Consider the following 25481-nt stretch of genomic DNA (forward strand, 5'->3'; position numbering starts at 1 on the left):
CTGCTTTTCCCAGAATGACACCTGTTGTATAAGGTGAAGTTGGGGGGTAAGGTAGTCCTTGTCATCTTGCTTGCCCCTGCCATCATCAGTCTTACAAAGGAGCTGGAGTGGGCATGATTCCGGTACAGTACTCTCAATCTTTTATGCCTCATGTAGAACTTCTATCTTGTGATTTGAGACTGGGGTGAAGGCCACTTTGATTCTTTTGGCCATGTCTCTAAGGCAGAGAGTCTCTCCAACAAGAGACTGGAACAGAAATAGCAGGTAAGACTGCTCCCCCTTGAATAAAACTATAGTTCTTGGGGTGCCTGGGTGGCTCAACTGGTTAAGTATCTGCCTTCAGTTCAGGTTATCATCCCAGGGTCCTGGGATCGAGCCCTGCAACAGGCTCCCTGCTCAGCAGGGAGTCTGCTTCTCCCTCTGCCTCTCCCCCTGGGTTGTGCTCTCTCTCTTTCTCACTCTCTCTCTCTCTCAAATAAAGAAAATCATTAAATAAAATAAAACTATAACTCTAAAACAAATAATGCAATAAAAAATGGGCAGAGGACCTGAATAAACATTTTTCCAAAGAAGACATACAAATGGCCCACAGACGCATGAGAAGATGCTCAACATCACTCATCATGAGGGAAATGCAAATCAAAACTACAATGAACTATCACCTCACACCTGTCAGAATGGCTAAAATCAAAAACACAAGAAATAACAAGTGTTGGCAAGGATGCAGAGAAAAAGGAAAACTCCTGCACTGTTGATGGGAATGCAAACCGGTGAGCCACTGTGGAAAACAGTATGGAGGTTCCTTAAAAAATTTTAAAAAAAATTACCATATAATCCTGTAATTTCACTATTGGATATTTACCCAAATAATAGGAAAACACTATTTCAAAAAGACATATGCACCCCTATGTTTATCGTAGCATTATTTATAATAGTCAAATTATGGAATCAGCCCAGTGTCCATCAATAGATGAATGGATATATATATATATATATATATATATATATATATATATATGTATGCATATATATATATACATACATACATATACATACATACATATATATATGGTTATAGATACATGGATACACACACACACACACATATATATGGATATAGCTATATAGATATAGATATAATGGGATATTACTCAGCCATAAAAATGGATGAAATCTTGCCATTCACAATAACGGATGAAACCTAAAGAGTATAATGCTAAGTGAAATAAGTCAGACAATGAAAGACAAATAACAAATGACTTCACTCATATGTGGAATTTAGGAAACAAAACAAAGAAAAAAGAGACAAACTGAAAAACAGACTGTTAACTATAGGAACAAAGTGGGGGTTACCAGAGGGAAGGTGGGGGGGGATGAATGAAATAGGTGATGGGGATTATGAGCCCACTTGCCATAATGAGCACTAGGAATATATGGAAGTGTTGAATCACTATGTTGTACACCTGAAACTAATATAACACTGTATGTTGACTATATTGGAATTTAATAATAATAATTAATAATAAAATAAATTGTATATATACACAATGGAATGTTTTTTAAAAGGAGATCCTGCCACTCATAACGACATGCATGAACCTGGAGGACATTTTGCTAAGTAAAATAACCCACCTGTTATTTATTATCATTTTTTTCCATTCTCCAACTTTATTCAAAACATGGCATCTATAAAAATCTAGGAGAAGGGGGGCGCCTGGGTGGCACAGCAGTTAAGCGTCTGCCTTTGGCTCAGGGCGTGATCCCGGCGTGATGGGATCGAGCCCCACATCAGGCTCTTCTGCTATGAGCCTGCTTCTTCCTCTCCCACTCCCCCTGCTTGTGTTCCCTCTCTCGCTGGCTGTCTCTATCTCTGTCGAATAAATAAATAAAATCTTAAAAAAAAAAAAGAAAAGAAAAGATTCGCTCTCTCCCTCTAAAAAAAAAAATCTAGGAGAAGGGCTTGTGGGTCAGCAGGCTGAGGCAGTTGCCTAGGCTCCCCTGATCCCTTCCCTTGGGAGTAGAAGGGACAGATCTCAGAGATGTGTCAGCTCTGGATAATCCCAAGCTTCCCAAAAAAGGACAGAAGGGAAAGTTGCATGACCTCTTTTACGTATTTAATCGAAAACACTCAAACACATAGAAGCAAGAGTAGGAGTGTGGTTACCAGGGGTGGGGAGGTAGGGGAAAATGGGGAGATATTTGTCAAAAGGGTGCAAAATTTCAGTTGTGTAGGATGAATAAGTTCTAAGAGATCTAATCCATATCATGATGACTATAGTTAACAGTAATGTATTTTGTACTGGAAATTTGCTAAGAGAGTAGATCTCAGGTACTCTCACCAAAAAAAAAAAAAAAAAAAGTAACTATGTGATGATAGGAGTATGTTAACTAGCTTGACTATAGTAATCATTTCACCATGCATATGTATATCAAAATGTCACACTGTGCATCTTAAATATATCCACTTCCGATTTTTTAAAAATCCCACAAGAGTCTTTGCATTCCAGAATAAAAGGACTCACTGTCATTACAATAATAACAATAATAGTAACAATAATGGTAACAATGTAATAGCTATAAACCATGATGTTCTCACCATATGCCAATCATATTTAATACTTGAAACTACTCTGTACATTTGGTAATATTACGCTCTTATTCTTGGTGAGGAAACTCAACCTCAAAGAAATTAAGAAGCTTACCCAAAGGGGTGCTTAGGTGGCACAGTTGGTTAAGCATCTGACTCTTGGTTTTGGCTCAGGTCATGATCTCAGGGTGGTGAGATCAAGCCCCACGTCGGACTCCGTGCTCAGTGCAGAGTCTGCTGGAGGTTCTCTCTCCCTCTCCCTCTGCCTCTCCACTCGTGTCCTCCCTCTAGTTCTTGCTAAAATAAATAAATAAATCTTAAAAAAAAAATTAACCAAAGTCTTAGAGCTACTAAGAACCACATTGAGATACTAGCTTCAAATCCACTTCAACTTCCTTCTAAACTATGTTTTCTTTCCATAAAACTTCATTGACCCCCCCCAATTATCCAGGTGTATGTTTGCCCTGTTTACCATCCCTGGGGTGTGTGGTCATCATATTTGCAGGAGCTCAAATTATGTGACTTGCGCAGAGCAGATCTCAATAAAGTCTGTGTCATTGAATTTGCCTATGTGAGCATGAAGTAGGTTGGCGCAAAGATCAGAAGGCTTTGACTAACTTATTTGCAATGTTGCTAATTCCAAATGTGTCCTTGGACAAGTCTTTTACATTCTGCACCTCTGTTTCATTTATTATTAGATGAATAATGAATATTCTTATCTCACTAGAATACATACAAATAAATGAAGTGATGTGGCCTTGGAATGGCCATTGCCTCTCTGGCTAGAGATCGCGGAGAAAATGTCAATTTAAATCATTTTATTTTTCCTTTTCCTCCATAGGGAGGTGTTGTGGGGTTAAGTGTGTTGGCTGATATTTTAAACATATTTAAAAATGGCTCCAATAATATAAGTAAAGCAACTTAAGCATCTGGAAAGAAAAGTGCTATGTCCACCTGGGGGTGATAACGATGTTCATAGTGATGAGGAAGAATTTTAATAACAATAAATCTGAGTGAATTTCGCTCAACATGCTTGCAGAAAATAGCAGCTCAAGGACATAAAATTCCCCCAAAGGTTAGTTTTAGTGTCTAATTTTGCAAGTAGATTGTTCATGGCTTTCTCGATCCCATATTCTAGACAAAATGTACATGCACTAATACCATGTCTTGCTCCTTGATCCAGAAAAATATTCATGCCAATTGTGAGGCTAAGAAGAATGTTCAATGAGTTCTCATGAAAGCATGTTCAGTTTCAGAAAAACCCCATCTTCCCAGTGCACATATATGCACTTTCTTTTTCCCAGCAGAATGTGAATAGGGTAGCTTTCATACATTAAGTAAAGTCACACTGTGGGCTTTTTTTTCTTTTACAGTCATGCTTGATTGCATTTCACCTAAATAAGTACAATCCAGGCAGATGCTCTAAAACTGAAATCCTGCAGGGTAGTAGATTTTTATTCATGAACATACAAGTAGCTGTCAGAACTAGAGTCGTTGAGTATCTTATAATAAAGACACGAAGCAAAAGTCAGGATGGTCAAGAGCAGGGTTATAGAAGCCTGATATTATGGAAGCCTCATGAAAGGGCAATCAGCGCACTGACTCAAAGCTGCAGGCAGCACAACAGAAGGCACGAGGCCTCATCTTGTCTTGGAGCATCATAGGAAGCATTTGCTAAGGAGACAGATCTACCAATACTGAAGTTTGCTGGGCGCCTGGGTGGCGCAGTCGTTAGGCGTCTGCCTTTGGCTCAGGGCGTGATCCCGGCGTTATGGGATCGAGCCCCACATCAGTCTCCTCTGCTATGAGCCTGCTTCTTCCTCTCCCACTCCCCCTGCTTCTGTTTCCTCTCTCGCTGGCTGTCTCTCTGTCGAATAAATAAAATCTTTAAAAAAAAAAATACTGAAGTTTGCTAGCCTTTCCATGGGACCTGACCGTCTTCCATACCTATGAGTAGAAGTCCGCATCGTCACAATGTTGTCCATGAGTTGTGAGATGCACAATTCACTGACATGCAAGGCAACACCTCTCCTTCTTGAAAAAGAGTCTCCTTATCTCTGAAGGATGGAAGCTGAGAGTGGAATCTCCCTCCTTGAACAGAGCTTTGGTCTGACGCACCTACAATTGGGTATGACGCATGTAGTTTTCTGCTGACTTTTTCCTGGGGCCAGGGTGAGAAAGGTGATGGGGGTAACAGGTGTGATATCCTTGTTAGACTTTACCTAGAAAATCTATAATCCAATACAGCCTTTTTTGAACTCAGATGAAATGTGCTTGTCTTTTAGGAATATGAAAGCCCAAATAGGACCTAGAAACAACTCTGGGAAGGTCTTCACTTCTCCCTATGGTCTAGTCTCCTGTTGGGCTTATCCAAATGGGCATTACCCACAGCACATTGCATCAGTTTATGTGCATGGAGAAGGAGTGTGATTTGCCCTAATGGTGACTAACAAGACCTTTTCCCCACTCAAAGCCCAAAGTTTTCCTTCCTCTGGTCAGAGGGAAGCAAAAATCTCCCCAATCGTCTCCAAGCCTTTTGATAATGTGCCCTACCGAGAAGATATTTGAACCAGACAGCCCTAATAGCTGTATGACTATTTCGTTTTAAATTGTATACACTTCCTACTCTATTATTAGGATGTACATTATTGAATCTGAAAATATAACATTTAAAGGATGAAATAAAATGAAACTTAAATTTTCAAATAATTTTGTTTAATAATTTAATAATAGGACAAAAACTATAGTGTTCTTGTGAATATGTTATCACTGACTTATAAACTGGCAGAAATGTGATCAAATGAAGTCTATATGACTAAATCATCTTTGTCTTTAATTTTTAATATCAGTGATAAAAGCTCATTCTAAAGTTAAAAGTGCCAATGCTTGGCTTTTTCTGTCTCCTGTTTTCTCTGCAACTTGTAGGAATTTCACTAAACCACTCATGATGACTGGTTTAGCGAAATCTGGGAAATGCAATCAATAAATCAACTTATCCACATGCACATAAATTGTGCTAACGACAACAGCTCAGAACAAATGGCCTAGTGTGATTGCAGCCCTCCCTCTCACCACATGCTCTTACTCAACGCCCGGACACCTGGTCTCCCTACACGAGATATGATAGGAGGGCACAGATACCATCTCATAAATTAAATATTCTGAAGATGAATTTTGTTCCTATGCTTAGGTGAAAATACATATAAAGAGAAGTTGTAACATTTTATTCCAGCCTCCCACACAATCATCATATACACCTAGCATTTCCATACCCCACTTCAGAGGCCCTTATAGGAACTTATTTAACAGAGGACATTAAGTCGATCTGATTTCCCAATTTTTGACTCTGCTGATAAAAGCAGATAAGAACAGGGGCGCCTGGGTGGCACAGCGGTTAAGCGTCTGCCTTCGGCTCAGGGCGTGATCCCGGCGATCTGGGATCGAGCCCCACATCAGGCTCTTCCGCTATGAGCCTGCTTCTTCCTCTCCCACTCCCCCTGCTTGTGTTCCCTCTCTCGCTGGTTGTCTCTATCTCTGTCGAATAAATAAATAAAATCTTTAAAAAAAAAAAAAAAAAAAAAAAAAAAGCAGATAAGAACAATGGGTTTGGGTGAGTGGATGGGGCAGTGTAGTGAAGGAGAGGGGAAAGCTTCAGCTAACCCCCTAGAGGTAACAGACAGGACACACTGTTCTCTCAACATCCGCGGCATAACGCCCTCTTCCCTCTGCAGCCACTGTGCTTAAAAGGAAACAACTAAGCCCCGTAATGCCTTTCATGTCTCCTCCCTTTAAAAAAAAAAAGAAAAAAAAAAAAAAGAAAGAAAGAAAGAACGAAACAAACTTTGAGCCTCGTCAGTAAAGAAAGGTCAAGTGAAACCGCTATGGCACATTGTGTTCTGGGAAGTCTTTTTTCCCCTCCACACTGAGCGGGAAAAGGACCCAGTCTTGACTGCCACACAGTGGTTTCTTAATTGAGTCTTCCATCTTCATGGGAGCAGATGAGAGAGTCACTTAAAAGGGGCCCAATTCAAAACCATGTGTGGTTTCAGAACGAATTGTCCAAGCCACCTAAAAAGTGGAGTTCTTTAACCTCCTGCGGCTGCTTCTGCCACACGGGGCTCTTTCTGGCTCCAGCCAAAGAACTGCTGTGTTCAAAGTACAGATCCCTGTAATGAAGTGACATTTGACTGTTCACAGTGAATTATATAGTCTCTCACATAAGAAGAGTATTCACAATTGCATTTTCTCAACTCTGCTTCAGTGAGAAAACAGCCTGTGAAGCGACCAGAAGCCTTCTGTCTATCCGTGGGAATCACGAGGTGAGGCAGGGCAAAGGCTGGTCCGTTATAAGATGCTGGCGGAGGCCTGGTCGTGGAAGGTGATTTGGGACAAGTGTTACAGGAGTGCCAAGTAATAAAGGAAATGTGTGGAGAACTTGGGCCTGTTGTGAAGTTGGAAGTTGGATGAATAAGGGGCTTTAATGAGACAGCCAAGGATGAGGGAGAGTACCCACAGCAAAGGGAGATGGAAATACCAAGGGACAGAAGCTGAAAATCCAGAACAGGATGACCTCTCACACGCAAGGCTTTTTATCTTGAGATAAAGTCATATTAAATTTACGTCTGGAAACACGCCAGAATCAAGCTGAGGAACAATGAAACTGAACATAACAGCTTCACTAAGTGCTTGGGCTAACAGATTCCCCTCAGAGATTATCAGGTGATAGAAATAACTGTAGTAGAAACTTAAGTAAGTAGTAAAATGGAAAGTTAAAATCCATACACCAATTACCAAATGAGGCAGACGGGCTATCTGGCAAGCATAAAAGATCACTAATACAGCATTCGTAAAGCAGGCCTGCATTTCTGGCTTCATCAGGAACTAATTGAGGGACCTCAGGCAAATTCGGGCCTTGTTTTACTCCTCAGTAATAGGAGAGAGCCTATAATGTTCTATCTTTCTTTATCGTCATAAAAGTAGTACAGAAATACGGCAAAAAAAGCAACAGTGTAGAAAGATTTAAAAAGGCCTTCCCACCCTGCCTTCCTCTGCCACCATGAACCCTCAGTCCATCTTCTCAGAGAAAACCATTATTGACACTTTCTTTGAAGTCTTACACAATATTTATGCAAATACGCATATGCAAATACTTTAAAAGCAAGTGAAATTTTCATACACATACTGTTCAGACCTTGTCTTATTTACATTAAAATATATGTTATGGGCTGAATTGTGTCTCCTCAAAATTCACGTGTTGTTGCCCTAACCCGCACTACTTCCGCATGTGACTACATCGGGAGAGAGAATCATTAAAGAGATGATTAGAGCAAAGTGAAGTCATCTGGGTGAGCCCTAATCCAATGTGACCAGGGGCCTTATCAGAAAAAGAGATTAGGGGGCGCCTGGGTGGCACAGCGGTTAAGCGTCTGCCTTCGGCTCAGAGCGTGATCCCGGCGTTATGGGATCGAGGCCCACATCAAGCTCCTCCGCTATGAGCCTGCTTCTTCCTCTCCCACTCCCCCTGCTTGTGTTCCCTCTCTCGCTGGCTGTCTCTCTCTGTCAAATAAATAAATAAATAAATAAATAAATCTTAAAAAAAAAAGAGATTAGACAGACAAGCACAGACAGAAGACCATTGGAGACACTGGAATAAGACAGCTATGTGTAAGACAAAGATAAAAAGCCCTTAGAAGAAACCAAGCCTACCAACACCTTGATCTCAAACTTCTAGCCTCCAGAATTGTGAGAAAATTAATTTCTGTGGTTTAAGTCACCTAGTCTGTAGTGCTTTATTACGGTAACCCTAACGAACTCACACAGTAGCTTGTAGACATCTTTACACATCAGCACATACAGGTCTACCTTGCATTGTAACAGTTCTATGGTATTTATTCTATTTTACATATATGTAATACGGCTGATTTGACAATTAGTGGAAATAGAGGTTGTAATTCACCTCTTCTTTAGTGACCAGAGAAGTACATCCTCTCTGGGGGAAAAAAAACACTACCCAGAGCCACCGCACTTTTTTAGACGTAATGATTAGTACAGGCATACCTCATTTTATTGCATTTTGCTCTATCACACTTCTCAGATACTGGTTTGTTTTTTTTTTTTTTTTTTTACAAATTGATGGTTTGTGGCAAGTCTATCCATGCTATTTTTCCAACAACATTTGCTCACGTCATGTCTCTGTTACATTTTGGGAATTCTTGCAAGTTTTTCATTATTATTTTGTTGTTACAGTGACCTGTGATCAGTGATATTTGCTGGTACTATTGCCATTGTTTGGGGGACCATGAACCCTGCCCACATAAGATGGTGAACTTAATTAATATATGTGTGTGTCTTCTGATGGCTCCATTAACCAGCCATCCCCCCATCTCTTTCCCTCTCCTTAGCCCTCCCTATTCCCGGAGACACAATAATATTGAAATTAGACCGACTAATAACCCTACAATGGCCTCTATGTGTTCAAGGGAAAGGAAAAGTTGCATGTTTCTCACTTTAAATCAAAACCTAGAAATGAGTAAGCTTAGTGAGGAAGGCATGTCAAAAGCTGGGACAGGCTGAAAACGAGACCTCTTGCACCAGCCATTGCGAATGCTGAGGAAAAGTTCTTAAAGGAAATTAAAAGCCCTACTTCAGCGAACACACAAATGATAAGAAAATATAACAGCCTTATTGCTGTATGGAGAAAGTTCGAGTGGATAGAAGATCAAACCGGCCACAGCATTCCCTTAAGCCAAAGCTTAATCCAGAGCAAGGCCCCAACTGTCCTTAAGTCTATGAAGGCCGAGAGAGCTGAGGAAGCTATGGAAGAAAAGTTAGGAGCTGGCAGAGGTTGGGTCATGAGGTTAAAGGAAAGAGGCCATCTCCATAACACAAAAGCAGAAAGAAGCAGCAAGTGCTGATGGAGAAGCTGCAGAAAGTTTTCTAGAACATCTAGCTGAGATCACTGGTGAAAGTGGCTACACTAAGTAATAGCTATACAATGGAGGTGAGACAGTCTTCTTCTGGAAGAAGATACTGTCTAGGACTTTCATAGCTAGAGAAGAGAAGTTGATGACTGCCTTCAAAGCTTCAAAGGATAGGCTACTCTCCTGTTAGGGGCTAATGCAGCTGGAGACTTTCAGGTGAAGGCAATGCTCATTTGCCATTCCCCAAATCCTAGGGCCCTTGCAAATTATGCTGAATCTACTCTGCCTGTGTTTTGCCAATGGAACAATGAAGTCTGGATGACAGTACATCTGTCAAAATATAGTTTATTGAAGATTTTAAGCCCACTCTTGAGAACTACTGCTCAGGAAAAAGAAGATTTCTTTCAAATATTTATGATCATTGACTGTGTTTCTGGACACCCAAGAGCTCTGATGGAGAAGTACGATAAGATTAATATGGTTTTCATGCCTGCGAACACACATCCATGCTGCAGCCCATGGATCAAGAAGTGATTTTGACTTTCATGTCTTATTATTTGAGAAATACATTTCATAAGCCTATAGCTGCCACAGATAATGATTCCTCTGATGGATCTGGGCAATGTAAACTGAAAACCTTCTGGACAGGATTCACCATTCTAGATGCTACTAAGATAGTTGTGATTCATGGGAAGAGGTCAAAATGTCAACATTAACAAGCATTTGGAAGAAGTTGATTCCAACCATCTTGAACCCCTCAAAGTCATTTAGACTTTGGGTTCAAACTTACATGGAACAACTAACTGCAGATGTGGTGGAAATAACAAGAGAACTAGAATTAGAAGTGGAGCCTGAAGATGTGGCTGAATTACTGCAACCTCATGATCAAACTGGAACATGGAAGGAGCTGCTTCTTAGGGGTGAGCAAAAGATGGTTTCCTGAGATGGAATCTACTGGTGAAGATGCTGTGAAGTCTGTTGGCATGACAACAAAGGATTTAGGATATTACATAAACATAAGGGGCTTAAGGGACAGCAGGGCTTAAGAGGACTGACTCCAGTTTTGAAAGAAGTTCTACTGTGGGCAAGATGCTACCAAATAGTATGGAATGCTACAGGGAAATTGCTTGTGAAAGGAAGAGCCAATCAATGAGGCAAACTATCTTGTTTTCTTATTTTAAGAAATGACCACAGTCACCCAGCCTTCAGCAACCACCATCCTGATCAGTCAGCAGCCATCGACATTGAGGCAAGACCCTCCACCAGCAAAAGTATTACAACTCAACTAAATTTCCAATAATGATTAGCATTTTTTAGCAATAAAGCATTTTAAATAAAGGTATGTACATTGTTTTATTAGACTTAATGTTATTACACATTTAATGACTACAGTATTGTGTACATAATTTTTTTGATAACACTTGCTAGAGTTTATTGAATGTCTATATGTGTGTGTCTCTGCAGCTCAGTGGTTTTTCCCCATATACTCTCTTTTCTTTTTTTTATTTAAATTCAATTAGCCAACATATAGTACATCATTAGTTTCAGATGTAGTATTCAATAATTTATCAGTTGCATATAACACCCAGTGATCATCACATCATGTGCCCTTCTTAATGTCCAACACCCAGTTACCCCACCCCCCATCCTACTACGCCTCCAGCAACCCTCAGTTTGTTTCCAAAGATTAAGAGTCTGTCATGGCTTTTCTCCCTATCTGATGGCTTCCCATTTAGTTTTCCCTCCCTTCCCCTATAATCCCCTGTGCTGTTTCTTGTAGTCCACGTACGAGTGAAACCATATGATAATTGTCTTTCTCTGATTAACTCATTTCACTCAGCATAATACCATAAAACCATAGTTCCATCCATGTCGATGTAAATGGTAAGTATTCATCATTTCTGGTGGCTGAGAAATACCCCATTGTATATATGAACCACATCTTCTTTATCCATTCATCTGTTGATGGATATCTCAGCTCTTTCCACAGTTTGGCTATTGTGGACATTGCTGCTTTAAACATTGGAATGTACGTGCCCCTTTGGATCACTACATTTGTGTCTTGGGGGTAAATAACTAGTAGTGTAATTGCTGGGTAGTAGGGTAGCTCTATTTTTAACTTCTTGAGGAATCTCATCCTGTTTTCCAGAATGGCTGCACCAGCTTGCATTCCCACCAACAGTGTAGGAGGGTTCCCCTTTCTCTGCATCCTCACCAACATTTGTTACTTCCTGTCTTGTTAATTTTAGCCATTCCAACTGGCGTAAGGTGGTATCTCATTGTGGTTTTGATTTCTATTTCCCTGATGCCAAGTGACGTGGAGCATTTTTTCAGGTGTCTGTTGGCCATTTGTAGGCCTACATGATTTCTATATACACTGGGAAGCTGAAAACTTTGACTCACTTTATTTGTGGAGATCTGGAACTGAACCCGCAATATCTCTGAGTCATGTCTGTATTGAATAAAATGTTAATAGGCAATGCAGGAGACAGGACCCAATGCCTAAAAACCAAGATAAAAATGTAGACAACAGATTTCTATTTCTACTCATGAAACAGTAACTTCTATAACCTAATCCTTACTGTCTTAAACAATTGGAAAATTGAAGAACAAGGAGAAACAACTTTTCAGACACTGAACAACAGCAGCGAAGGCCTATAATTTTAAAAGCAATGGAGAAAAATAGAATAAGTCTTACAGTTGTCCTGTCTTTTTTCCTGAGATCAATCTCTGATTTGTGGTAAAGAGAGGGGAACTCAAACCGAAATCGAGGGTGTTCCTGAAGAGAAGAGACAGATAATGAATGAATGGGCTAGAATTTTCAGTCCAGGGTGCCAGAGCGGAAGAAGCTAAGTAGCAAAAGAGCTCTAGAAGTATGTAAAAGAGACCTCTTTAGTCTTTTGTTGAACACCAATCTCTTCCTTTCTAAGGGAAATTTCATGAAACCAGGCAAAGAACAGCATCAGGAAAAGTGAATTACTGGGGAACTATAAGCCAGAAAAAAAAAAAACCCTCAAAACAACAACAACAACAAGAACAACAACAAAACCAACCTAAACAAAACAATTTCCAGAGCTCATGAAGACCTGAGAATCTTCTGAACTACTACCAGCCGGAGTGAAGAGCCCTTGTTGGGAATGTGAGGTTTTCAGTGAAGACTTGGGAAGAGTAACACATAACTGGCAAGAAAGAACTAACTCTTGAGGAAAGGTTACTCTAAAACTTCCCTAAAATATTAAAAACAACTCTTAAAAGGATCAAGCTGTTTTCTAAGTAATTTAATTGCTTTCTGATTGGATTCTAGCACACCTTAAGAATACAAGAAAATCCAGTACTCAACAATGTAAAATTCAAAATACCTGTCATTGAATAAAAAAAACCAAAACCATTAATTAGCATATGAAGTAATAGATAAAAGTGATTCATTAATAAGAGAAAATTAGTAAACAGAAGAAACACAGAAATGAAAGAGAAGATAAAATTAGCAAATATTGGGTCTTCCAAGAGGATGCTAAGATGGGATTGAAGGTGAACGAATTTTATCAGAGTTTGTACTTGTAAAAGGAAATGGGGAGTGAGCTGAGGAAGGCTGGGAAAACAATCAGACTAGAATTCAAGTGTGACTCTAAGCGAAGGTAAGAGGAAGAGAAGGTTGAGTGGAAAACGCCTGGATTGTCATGCAGTCTAAGGAAGTTTTGGTAAAAGCATTGTTCTATCTTTGAGTCAAAGTCACCTAACTAAAACATGCTTTGTCTCCCAGGAGTGAACCTGCCTTAGTAGCTCAGCCACACTCGGTCATCAGCAGGGAGCAACCTAAGAGACATGGCTTTGGTGCAAATCTGGTGATGGCTTCAAAGTACAGCTGTTTGGGCCTGAAGTCAATTAATTTCTGTGTAGTAAAAGGTCTTTGAGTCAGTCTCATGACTGCGCTAGCAGGCAAGGACTTTACAATAACTATTGTAAAAATAGGACTCCTAACGATGAAAATTTCAATATAGAAATATTTTTAGGGGCACTTGGGTGGCTCAGTCAGTTAAGGGTCTGCCTTCAGCTCAGGTTGTGATCCCTGGGTCCTAAGATTGAGCCTGCTTCCCTGCTAAGCAGGGAGTCTGCTTCTCCCTCTCCCTCTGCCCCTCCCCCTGCTCATGTTCATTCTCTTTCTCTCTCTCTCTCTCTCTCTCATGCAAATAAATAAAAAAAATATTTTTTAAAAATGTCATATTCAAATTACTGAAACCAAGAAATCAGGAGAAAATCTTAAAATCAGCCAGAAAAAAGTATTTATTACCCATATGAAATAATGACTGAAGACTTGACAGAATTATGCAAACGAGAAAGCAATGAAATGACTTCTTTAAAGTACTGAAATAAAATACTCTTATTTGTAGAATTCTACACCTAGTGAAAATATGCTTCAAAAATGCAGGCAAGGGTAAGATTCTCACAGACAAAGCTGACTATCCATCGCCATCTGACTTATATCACACTATACTACAGATCCTCTATATTTACTGCAGAACCTTGGATTGACACCAAAATTGGCACTATTGACATTAAAACAAGATAATTCCTTGTGGAGCGGGATTTCATGCTCACTATAGCTTATCTTCAGCATTTCTGGCCTGTACCCACTAACTGCCAACAGCCAAACCCCTCCCTCCACCAGAACAGCTGTGACTACCAAAAATGTCTATAGATATTGCCAAACCTCCTGGAAGGCTAAATTATATCCACTACCCCACTAAGAACAAGTAATCTACACAAATTAATACAAAGTATCAAAAGTGGTAATTATGAAAAAAAATACAATTTTTGCTTTCATCTTAAAATTCCATTAAAAGCTAATTGATGTTTAAAGTAAAAATTTAATAATGTATTATAGGATTTTTAACATATGTAAATGTAAAATATTTGACAATAGTATAAAAGACAGGAGGAATAGAAGTGTATTCTTGTAAGTTTCTTACATTGTATCTGAAATGGCATATTATTTGAAACTCTAACGTGTTAAAGATGTATTTTGTAAAACCTAGGGTAAATACTAAAATATTTTTAAAGTATAAATAGTATATTTATATAAGCCACAACTGAAACAAATAGACAATAGAAACAAGCCCACAAATGATCCGTACATTGTAGTTATTAAACATGGCTTTTAAAATAACAGTTATACATATGTTCAGGAAAATAGTTTGCAAGATGAAACACAAGAGAACCTAAAATTGACATATGATAACTAATATTAAAAATGCATACTGGAAAATAATATGAAATAAAACATGAGTCAATATAAAATAACCAAAATGAGGCATGAAAAGAAAAAAATATGTAAAATATAGAATTAGCATAAAAGACATATGGAATGTACACACAATATGTATGTAAGTGATATTATAGAAGGGAAGGATAAAGGATAGTACAGATGAAATATGAAGAGATAGTGATCAAGAACATTCAAAATCTGACAAAGATATTACACAATAAATACAAGAAATTTTCTGAGTATCAAGAAGATACATTTGTAAATCTATATGTATATTAGAAAATTCCTATGAAAAAAACTTACCAAGTATTAGAGAAAAACAATATGAAAATCTGAATTATCTGAAGTCTATGAAAAACTGCAATTTCCCACATAGAAAACTCCAGGTCTAGACTGCTTTAGTACTGAATATTTACCTATGTTCGAAATAATATATTAAAAAAATAAGCTGCTTAGAAATAAATATAATGGAAAATATGTCAGATTCCTGAACATACACATTATAAAATACTATCGTAAGAAATTTTAAGACTTAAATAAATGGAGGAACATACCATGTTCATGGATAAGAAGACTCAGTATGGTGAAGATCTGAATTCACCCCAATTTGAGCTATAGATTCAATACAATTGTAGCAACATCCTAATATGATTCTCAGTGGGAATTAATATTCTAATTTTAAAGTGTATATGGAAATACAGTGGTCCAGAAATATCTAAAACAATTTTACAGAAAACCAAATTTGAAGACTTCCTTAATCTGATTTAAACCATTCATTTAAACACCACATTTAATTATGAAATATTGAAACCTTTCTATTGAGGCAAGAAATGAAAGAAGAAGACATGCTATCACCATTTGTATTCAATATTATACTGGAAGTCCTAGCCAAAGCAAAAAGGTAAGAAAAATATGGTGTGATATTGATACAATTTTAGTTAAACAGATTAAGGAAATAGAATGAAAGCCTAGCATAAACTTGTATATACATTGTCACTTCATTTGTGACAGTTTGACATGAAGTATGATGGACAAAGAATGATCTTACTAATAGAGGCTATTAGGTTAACTAGATAATCATGGAAATAATCATGACATTTAACTCCCATTCAAGTTAGATCATAGATCTAAGTGTAAAAGGTAAAATAATAAACCTTCTACAAAATAACGAAGAACACTACCTTCGTGACTTTGGGGTAGGGAAAAGCTTTTGAACAGGACATAACAGAACTGGATATAAAGCACAAATTTGAGAACTTAACTTTATTAAAAGTAGGAAGTCTTGTTCATCAAAAGAAAGACCACAAAGAGAGTAAAAAACAAGTCTTGAGTAAGAGAATGAAATACGGACACACACACACAACACATTCACACATAGTAAAACCAGGACTTTTATAGTATCAAATTTATTAAATTTACTCTTTATGGTGCTAAGGATGTATATCCTGATTAAGAAGACTTTACTCCCATGAACATTATCAGCAAAATGATTCACGTTTATGTAACTACCTTTTGTACAAAGAATGAACTACATATCTAGCTTTATATTTCCCTACTGCTAAACTGTTTTTTCAACACTATTTTTTTTCAACAATCCCATCTCTTTTTCTTACTATTTTGTAATATCACTATTACCACACACTCTCTCCCATATGTATTAGATATTCTTTACGAGCTTTTTTCTTGGTAATTACATGTCTTTTCATTTACTGCTCTACCACTTTACAAGCCCAAGTCACACTGAAATAATCCAGTTACATTTCAGCTCTAATTTTTATGTTCTCCATTAGGATATGTGTCTATATTTGCTTTTAAATGGGAGATTTTGTGACTCATGGATTTGTAGACAAACCTTCCTAAATAGTAAAATATTTTGAGATTTTGCTCAAAAGTTAGCTTCTCCATAAAATGAGTTTTAAGATTTTTACAAACATATACCCTAATCTCTCTATTAATGATCTGATCTCAAGGACCCCCCAGACTTGTTCAGCCATTTTGAGTTCAGGTACATATATAGATGAACGAATACTTTTTTAGACATAATGATATGCAGCATCCATTCAATCAATGCTTAACTCTTAACAGTGGAGATGGGGAGTGAGGTCGGGGTGTAGGATGCTTTTCATTGCACTCAGTAGAAAAATATATAACAAAACATTTCAGTAAAACTCACCTGACCTTCCTATTGAATCACAGAATGAACAAACATAAATCAGGGCTGACAAGGTTGAGTCTCTCTCCTCAGAGTTTTGAAAATAATAATATATCATCCTCTAACAATATAACATCCATCCTCTCCCACATTCTCTCTCATCTTGTTGGCAAAAGGTCCCTCTCTTCAAAAACAAACCTTCATTATACCAGATGAATGTAATTCTTATGCCAGAAAAAGAGTATCAGATTCATATTAAAGGGAAGATTGTTTCATACAAGAACTTGCCAGAAAAAGACTTAGAGATGAATTATGTTGAAGCTCCCTGTGCTCCTTTAATGAAAATTCTAGTATGTAGCCAGATGTTTTATTGGGGAAGGGAATCAAGAGAAACATAGATTGTCCTGCCACTCATCTGAATACTGAAGCTGAAATTAGAGTGATTCACAAATGCACATAATTGCCGGAATATTTATCTTTTTCAAAAAAAGAAAAAGGAGAGAAGAACCTCCCCCTCCCTCCCCATTTTCCCTTTCCCTCTGTAAAATAAAAACCAGACCTTTGATGGGAGAATTTGGGAGACAGTGTCCCTGTGGCAGAAACAACTAACGCTACTATTGCATTTGCAGCCTGAGGGAAAGCCTGGATCTGATAATTGTATGTACTCCTGAATAATGCAAAGGCAAATTTCCTGACCTCTTGGGGGTTTCTTGCAGCAAAGAATGAACACAAGGAGAAGCTGAGGTAGAGCCAACCAAAAGCCAATTAGCATCTTTCAATAGCCACAGAACATATGTTCTTTTATTATTCATTTATTCATTCAGTAGATATTTATTGATTTTGTCCATTATGCCAGGTACTGTTCGAAGTGCTGGGAATATAGCAATAAACAAAATACATAAATTTCTTCTCCTATTGGAGCTTATGTATAAGCTGGGGGTTGGAGAAGGCAAAAAATTAACAAATAATTAAATAAACATTTAATATTTTAGATGGTCATAAACATTAAGACGCAAACGAAGCAGTTAAGGGAAGTGCCTAGGGGAAAGGCTTCCTATTTTATATAATGTGGACAATAAAACTCTTGCTAATAAGGTGGCATTGGAGTAGAGATTGCAAGGATGTGAGAGATGAGCCTGGATGGTTTTTAAAATATGCCAAAAACAACAACAAAATATGCCAACAAATTCTTTGATACTCTTTCCTTAAACAGGTGGAGCTGAATTTCCCTCCTCTTGAGCATAGGCTGGACTCAGGGATTCACAGAATACAACCTGCCATGAACAGCCCTGTCAAGTGGCCTGTGTGGGGAGGTACTAAAGCCTCCTGCCAAAAGATCTGGAAGCAGACCCTTCAGTCCTAGCCACATCTTCAGAGTCTACAACCCTGGCCAACAGCCTGACTGCAACCTCACAAAAGATCCTGAGAGAGAACACACTCCTGGATTCCTGATCTTCAAAAACTGTGTGGGAAAATGAATGTTGATTGTTCTAGGCTGCTAAATTGTGTGCTAATAGACAACTAATTCACGAGCCATTAGGGGTGTCTGGAGTAAGAGCAATCCAGGAAGAAGAGTAGCAAGTACAAAGATCTCAGGGAGGGAGCCCGAGTGTTTGAGTAGAGCTGACACAAGAGTAAATTGAGGGGAAGTACAAGGGGGTTGTGCCTGAAAGGTAACAGTGGATTAGAACGCTCCAGAGTCTTACGAGTCATTGTGAATTAACTGTAAAAGGAAGTAAGCTGGAAAGATTGAAGGTAGTGATCAGAAAATGGATGAGAGTATATATGGACCACATCTTCTTAATCCAGTCATCTGTTGAAGGGCATCTCGGCTCCTTCCACAATTTAGCTATTATGGACAATGTTGCTACGAACATTGGGGTGCATATGGCCCCTCTCTTCACTACGTCTGTATCTTTGGGGTAAATACCCAGTAGAGCAATTGCTGGATCATAGGGTAGCTCAATTTTTAACTTTTTAAGGGACCTCCACACTGTTTTCCAGAGTGGCTGTACCAACTTGCATTCCCACCAACAACGTAGGAGGGATCCCCTTTCTCCACATCCTCTCCAACATTTGTTGTTCCCTGCCTTGTCAATTTTTGCCATTCTAACTGGCATAAGGTGGTATCTCAATGTGGTTTTGATTTGAATTTCCCTGATGGCTAATGATTTTGAATATTTTTTCATGTGTCTGTTAGCCATTTGTATGTCTTCATTGGAAAAGTGTCTGTTCATATCTTCTGCCCATTTTTTGATTTGATTATTTGTTTCACGTGTATTGAGTTTAAGAAGTTCTTTGTAGATCTTGGATACTAATCTATTATCTGTAGTGTCATTTGCAAATATCTTCTCCCATTCCGTGGGCTGCCTCTTTGTTTTTTTGACTGTTTCCTTGGATGTACAGAAGCTTTTTATCTTGATGAAGTCCCACAAGTTCATTTTTTCTTTTGTTTTCTCTTGCCTTTGGAGATGTGTCACGAAGAAAGTGCAGCAACATGGACGGGACTGGAGGAGATAATGCTAAGTGAAATAAGTCAAGCAGAGAAAGACAATTATCATATGGTTTCACTCATTTATGGAACATAAGAAGTAGGAAGATCAGTAGGAGAAGGAAGGGAAGAATGAAGTGGGGGGTAAACAGAAGGAGGAGTGAACCATGAGAGACTATGGACTCTGGGAAACAAACTGAGGGCTTCAGAGGGGAGGGGGTGGGGGTTTGGGATAGGCCAGTGATGAGTATTAAGGAGGGCACATATTATGGAGCACTGGGTGTTATACGCAAGTAATGAATCATGGAACTTTACATCAAAAACTAGGGATGTACTGTATGGTGACTAACATAATACAATAAAAAATTATTATTAAAAAAAAAAAAGAAAATGGATGACTGAAACCAAAATTATGGAGGGGTACAGTTACTGGCCAAGGATGTCCTGAGAGAAAACTGGAGACAAAATTATTAGTGAAGGGGGAAAAAGGTTGAAGAAAAAAAAATCAGGTTTTGGGGTCTTCTTATGCAGATTTCAGTTTGTTTCTCCCTACATATCTGCTTATGTGTGTACTATCAGGCAAAATGCTCAATGGGTCATCTCAATTCGAACACCATCATTATTAGCAAAACAACCCAAAATGTATTTTTTATTGCAAAACAGACAGAACCTGGATTTCAAAGATGATTGAAATTTAGTAAGCTTTCTAATTCATAGAGAAGTAAATTGCAAAATCACTCCTAAATTAAAACCTCCAGCTCCCTATCACTCTCCTCTGTTTTATTCAGTGTAAATTGATTTTATTATCATTTCTCTGTTCCAAACAGATTTATCAAATGTAAACTCTCAAAATTTGGTAATTTCTCATTCAAGTGTCTCTGTACACATTTCTCATTGAAAGTGTGGCTAATTTTGTTAGGTGCAAATTGGAATTTATTGCTTCAAGTGCTATTCGAGCAAAACATTGAATCCCTCAGCCTACAGGAGGGGTCCTCTTCCATTTCTCCTCCTTCTGGGCTGAATTTAGTACAAACAGAATTAGTGCAGTTATAATGGCAAAATACTCAAGCTTGAATAAAGACAGTAATAAACAATGGTCAAAAGCTGAAAAAAACTGACTTCAGAGGGAATTTGTATATATATAAGATAAGGCGGTAATAAATAGATTTTGTTCTATCCCATCAATCTTCTTTTCAATGGAGCATGTTTTCTATTTTCTAAGATCATTCTTGTCTATTGATTAATTAACTACAGCCGTGCAGCCAATGCTAGATAGCAAATATGGATTTGAGTATCTCACAGCATCAATATTATTTTATAGAGATATCACGAGCCCAGTAATGTCAGGCTGTGAAAAACGTTTAATACAATTTAATTTTATTAAGCTACAGAGCTTGTCAGGCACTTGGAAGTTCTTTCGTAATCATTTTATTTTCAATCTTTTGACGTTTTGAAAACCTTGATTTAGAATTATTTTCTTGGCGGGCAGTTATTTCCTCTTCTTGGTCCTCCAGCACTCAGTGAAGCATACATGTAAAGTCATTTAAGTCTTTGAGTTTTAGAGACTCTATAATTAAAAATTGTGGGTTTACAGTTTTTCTTAAAAGTAGGACTAATTAAGAGAATGTCAATAATTTTTTTTGTAAATAACTGTTTTCAGCAGATGGCTAAGAACAATTGCAAAATAAAATCTCACAGTACTTAATTACCTGTGAATATAAAATTGGGCGGAAAACGTGTTATTCAAATTGGTGTATGTGTAAGTGTATAGTGTCTGTCTTAGAAGAAGAGATGTTGGGAAAAAATAGCTGTTTTTTTTTTTTAAGACTTATTTATTTATTTTAGAGACAATGAGCCTGTGCACAGGGTTAAGGAGGGGCAGAGGGAGAGGGAGAGAGAATCTCAGGCAGCTTCCATGCTGAGCCAGGAACCTGACGCAGGACTTGATCTCACAACCCTGAGATCATGACCGAGCTGAAATCAAGAGTCAGGCGCTCACCGACTGAGCCACCAGGTGCCCCTTAGCTGAATTTTCTTAAGGATAAAACTTGCCACAGAAGGAACATTAATAATGTACCTGGAAATGTCCAAAGTTCATACTCTACTCAACACCATTCTATCTAAATAAGTCAATGTGCACTGCGTAGCAAGTTAAGCAAATGGCAGAGAGTAATTTTCTCTGAAGTAGAGGATTATTAACAAACAGAATATGCCATCAGCATTAAGTTTCCAGAAACACTGTTTAAAGTAATTTATAGGTTAGCCAATGATTACATTTCTCTTTCTCATTTGTACTCAAGAGGATAATTTTTAATTAAAATACACAGAGGCCAATTTAGCTTGACATATAGTGGGTGAAAATGAAAGTTTGCTAGGTTGTTTATATTTGTTTAGCTTGGCTGGATTGTTTGCCCCTTCTTTCTCACTTTTTCATGAAATTGCAGCTACAAAAGTTTTACTGTGTTTACAGTGCGTGAAGGAGAAAAAAAATGGAAGTTGTTTTTATTTTTGTTTTGTTTTGTTTACCTGGGTTTTTATATACCTGAGGAATTTTATTGTATTCACATAAATTGACAAAAGAGTTGCAAATCCTTCTGCTTGTGCCTAAAACCAACCAACTGGAAAACAAAACCGAATGCACCCCTTGTCTTACAAACTGTGAAGTTCTGTTCCTATCAAATGCTTATTTTTTCATCAAATGTTTACTGAAATCTTGCCAAATATCAGCCAATCTTCTAGGCATTGGGGGTTAATTAGTGGACCAGACAGACAAAAATCCCAGCCCTTTCCAGTTCCAGAAAATAAACAATAAATAAATTGAATTAGTGGCTTGTATAGAATGTCAGAGGCGGTAAACAACATGGGGGGAAAAATGCAAAGAAAGTGGGAAAAACTAAAAGAGAAGAAACGCAATTTTAAATAACAGGTTAATGGGGGGGCCTGGGTGTCTCCATCCTTTAAGCGTCTGCCTTTGGCTCAGGTCATTATCCCAGTGTCCTGGGATCCATCTCCCTACTCAGTAGGAAATCTACTTCTCCCTCTCCCTCTGCCCCGCTCCCCTGCTCCTGCTCTCTCTCTCACACGTGTGCTCTCTCTCTCTCAAATAAATACCTAAAAATCTGTTTTAAAAATTTAAAAAAGAAATAACAGTTTAATAACTCTATAATAACCTGTTAGAAGATAGGATTACATTGGCTTCTATTATTGCTATTGTTTAGAAATGACCTTTCACTCTAATTATTGCCAAAATCAATCCAAATTGGTTTGGATTGGCCTATAAAAGAATACAGTTTCAAAACAAATTTTCTGCATGGCCAGGAATTTTCTATTCCGTTTCCACGATTGGGCCTTTCTTGGCTCCCAGGTTTGTAGAAAAGCTCACGATTTGATTTGGGTTCCCTGGCTTTTGTTCCTCATTGGTCACCATGAACACATGCAATCTCAAACCCAAGAGTTGCTTGAAGACACTCAACATAAGGGCTACTGTCAGCTTTTACTTCTCAATAGTCTATCCAGCCGTTCCACTCTGAAGGATTTTTTAGTGCTGTGAAGATGAACAATAACAGTCTTTCTATTCGTGGGACTTGCCTCAAACGTGCCCATTTCCTTATGGCTTCTCTTAGCTTCTAATTTTCTGCCTCTTCTCCATCATCTCTCACCTCTCAGTGGTTCCTATCCAACCCACACTCAAGGAAGCTCAACATTGCCTTGTACTTTCCAGAAGAAATGACATGGAAGAAGATGTTGGCACATCTGCTATAGTCCTTCTCCCTACCTCTACTCAATCTTGACACTCCTACGTAAAAGAACACATGTGTTTCCTAATGAATTAGCCCTCTGTGGACTAATTCAAAGCAAGGACCCTACACAGCCCTGGAGTGGGACAATGTCTATTCTTTTTTGTTTTTTTTTTTAAAGATTTTATTTATTATTTATTTGACAGAGAGAGACAGCCAGCGAGAGAGGGAACACAAGCAGGGGGAGTGGGAGAGGAAGAAGCAGGCTCATAGCGGAGGAGCCTGATGTGGGGCTCGATCCCACAACACTGGGATCACGGCCTGAGCCGAAGGCAGACGCTTAACCGCTGTGCCACCCAGGCGCCCCGACAATGTCTATTCTTATATGTCTTTTTGGTTATAGAAACTGAGAGGCAGACAGGGCAGGGAAGTATTAGCTCATTTTATAGGTATAGATATGAGGCAGGCAGACAGAGGACATTAAAGGGAGATGGAGCCAGAACTTCAACCTGGGTCTTCTAGGTTTATAGTCCAAGCTCTTCATCATTGCACAAGGAGATAAAGAGATACTTGATCATGCAAAACAGATTCATCAGTCCAAATCTCTTAGACAGTTTTTTTTTTTAATTCACACGTTTGCCTTTTTTCTCCTTCTAGTTTTAAGTTATTTTTTAACTTTTCCTAGGTCCCCATGAGAGCACCTATAGGTAGCACTAACTTTTCTTAATAGTACACAATACAGCCCCTCCCTTGCTCCACAGAACTTTCGCGCGTACCCTAACACTCCTTCTCCCATGGCCTTTATTTTCTCATGCATGATATGCTTCTTGATGTGAAGAAACTGTATTTTGTTCCTTCAAAGAAAAGATAGATTAATGCTCATATTCCTTGGCACCAGTGTTTTCCAAACTGCGTTCTTCTACAAAAATAGATTCTTTGATAAAGTATGGCTGAAAAATATTTGGTTAAATAACATTTCATCAGGCTCTTTTATTATAAGGCTTCTCAGTAGCCTCCCTATGTTAACATGCATAAGTCTCTCCAAGAGGGGAAATGTACATGATGAATTTCCCCAATTTTTTGTCACTAGAACACTTTTTCTGGAATAATACCAATCAACATTGTGTAAGACATTAACTTCCAGAGAATACAGTTTGGGAGACGCTATCCTGAACCCAGGAGTCCTTGGTATAGCAGTGATGGACTGCTGTCTTTTACACATATCATGCCTTTTACATTTAGAGACATTAAGCTGGGTTTCGGAATCTGGCATTATGACAGACTAGGTTTTCTAAACAAACTGTCTACTTAAAAGAACTAAATGCATGGATAAATTAAGTTTAAAATACATTATTGAGTTGGCACAAAATAAGAAATTCACAGAACTCTAGGAGGTAAGCCAAAGCCATCATGGGTGTGCTATGAATATTCTAGCAACCCTCTAGAGACCTTAGAGCTTCTTTTGATGACTTCATTGCTTCCAATGAAGGTAAGGAATTCAATAGAAAATTCATGAATAAAGCTGGGAAAGCAAAGAGTTCTACCCTTCATAAAAGAAAAACAAACCCCTCACGAAGAAGGAGACAGCAAGGTAAGGTGCCTGTTTGGATTCTGGGGGTGGATAGAGAGATAAAAAATATGCCCTGAGAATTCATATTTATATGCTAGGCCTCCTGCAGGATTGTAGTTTAAATTTATATTAGCATTATGGTTTGAAAAACCTCAAATACAAAACTTACGTGAAAGTGGTCTCTGGTTGGTAGTGATTATAGATGTTCAGCAGAAACAAATGCAAATTCTTTTTGAAGGAACTCCAAGTCAATTCAGGTTTCAAAGAATCCCACAAAGTTCCAAGTAAAAGGGCATTTTATAGTCAAAAATCATAGAACAGGTCAGGATAAAAGCATCAGAAGTAGGATCCAGCAGAAATAAGGGACTGTATGTACAGAATGACAAATGCTTCGGATGTTGGATTTAGACACAAAATTTTAAAAACTATATTTAATATCTTTAAAAACAACAAGGGAATATAAAATTGTGATTAGAGAACAAGCATACATGAACAAATAGAGCTCCTATAATGGAAATAGAATTGAGTTTTAAACCTTAATGTTTAGCTTAAACAGCAGAGGTAGCTAAGGACAAATGTCCTGGAAAAGAAACCTGAGCAAATAATCTGGAACACATATATTAGATTCAAAATATAAAGGGAGGGTGAGAGACTAGAGGAAAAGCATCAGAAGATCTAAAAGAGCTGTAATCATAGTTCATAAGAAGATAACAAAATAGAGAAAAAGGAAAATCCAACGATAAAATGGCTGAAAGTTTCCA

The sequence above is a fragment of the Ursus americanus genome, chromosome 27 (genome assembly GCF_024610735.1).
Source record: "Ursus americanus isolate L20-20 chromosome 27, mUrsAme1.1.p, whole genome shotgun sequence".
NCBI lineage: Eukaryota > Metazoa > Chordata > Mammalia > Carnivora > Ursidae > Ursus > Ursus americanus.